The sequence below is a fragment of the Heteronotia binoei genome, chromosome 21, assembly GCF_032191835.1.
Source record: "Heteronotia binoei isolate CCM8104 ecotype False Entrance Well chromosome 21, APGP_CSIRO_Hbin_v1, whole genome shotgun sequence".
Taxonomy (NCBI): Eukaryota; Metazoa; Chordata; class Lepidosauria; order Squamata; family Gekkonidae; genus Heteronotia; species Heteronotia binoei.
This window is the reverse complement of record NC_083243.1, coordinates 53,149,939-53,151,380: the sequence shown is the minus strand read 5'-3', so window position 1 is coordinate 53,151,380 and position 1,442 is coordinate 53,149,939. Positions and strand designations below refer to the sequence as shown.

General features: G+C 38.4%; 1 long non-coding RNA gene across 1 annotated transcript; it reads right to left on the bottom strand.

Annotated features, from left to right (window-relative positions):
- Positions 1-227: 227 nt before the first annotated feature.
- LOC132590210 (uncharacterized) lies at positions 228-773 on the bottom strand. The gene is made up of 2 exons (XR_009556648.1): positions 668-773; positions 228-533 (listed from the first exon to the last, which is right to left on the bottom strand). It is a non-coding gene; the product is annotated as an uncharacterized LOC132590210 (long non-coding RNA).
- Positions 774-1,442: the final 669 nt, after the last annotated feature.

Sequence of the window (1,442 nt, the reverse complement as noted above, 5' to 3'; positions counted from 1 at the left end):
CAGCTAACAGAGCACAACTGTTACCATAGCGAGAGCAAGCTTTAGGGTGTCTGGCAGGGCTGTGTTTGTGCTGCCATCCGAACACTGTTTATATTGCATGTGCATGCATGCACGCACACATCCTGCAGCATGTGCAGGAGGGCAGCTGTCATAATGACGCACAGGGCAGCAATTGAAAAAGCAGCTGGGTGAGGGAGGAAAAGAAAACACCTCAAAGCCTCTCCATGTAACAAAAATAATACTCATTATTCCTACTTAACCAGTATTAACTAGTAACAAACACTGTGCTTACAGTGATAGCCAAACATAATACAAACAAACATATTTATACAACACAAAATCCCTCCGGAACCGAAAGCACACACTGCTCCTACTGTATGATGGATCAATGTCCTATAGAAAAAATATGGAGCTGTAATACAAGTCCGACAATATCCAAGACCAGTCCAATATTGTTTCGAGTGCAGACTCTTCTTGGGACCGTTGCCTTTATTGTTGATTCAGTAGGTAAGTGGTGCTTCTTTTAATTTTTGCTGTAAAGTATACCAAACATTTGTGATAGTCTCATGTAAACTGAACAAGCATTTCTACATAAAATTCAGCCACAAATATTACATACTAGGCAACCAATTATATGTAAATAAAATGTGTCACATTATTAACTCACTTTCACTTTCATAGCTTTGTTTTCATTTCTCCTTGGAACGCCTGCAAATTATCTTCATATCCTTCTGAAATGGCGTTCACTATCTTTGTTCTTAATCATACACACCTGCTCATCCATTGTATTCACTATTTAAAGGCACATCTCCCATATAGTACAACATTAAATATAAATATTATTATTCAAATGATCTCATGCTAAATAGAAAAAGGGAAAACCAGTAAATTTTGTAAAAATCATTCTACTAATTCATTTCAGTATAAAAACTGTGCAATAGGTATAATGCATTTTGATAAAATAGGTCCACTCCATGACCAAAAGGGACAATCCTTCTCCCCAGATGGTGCAGGCTTGTGAAGTTGGGACAAGTGCCGGATGTACTCTGTGTGTAAGCAGACTCTGAACTCAGTCACTCTGAATTCTAGCCCTCCTTCCCCAAGAGAAGCTGCAGCTTGCAGCCTGCGTAAGTTCTTCACAAATCTATGTACTTTCTTTTGCATGAGTTGTTATTTTGCTATATGTATAATTTGGGAGGGGTAGTCATTAGGAGGGGTAAGGAGCAATGTGAGATGGAAATCTTAGGTACTCTTTAGGACATTTCATTAAGTCTTGCCCACATATTCACAATTTTCCTTTTGTGTGAAAAGCTAAGATTCTCAGGAAGTTGAATTCTGCACCCTATACCACTTGCCGTGCTTTTCCTGTGTTTGTGTAGAATTGCAGCTCTGAGTATATTCAAGTTACTAGCTACAAAGCCAAATTCTAGTACAACAAAAAC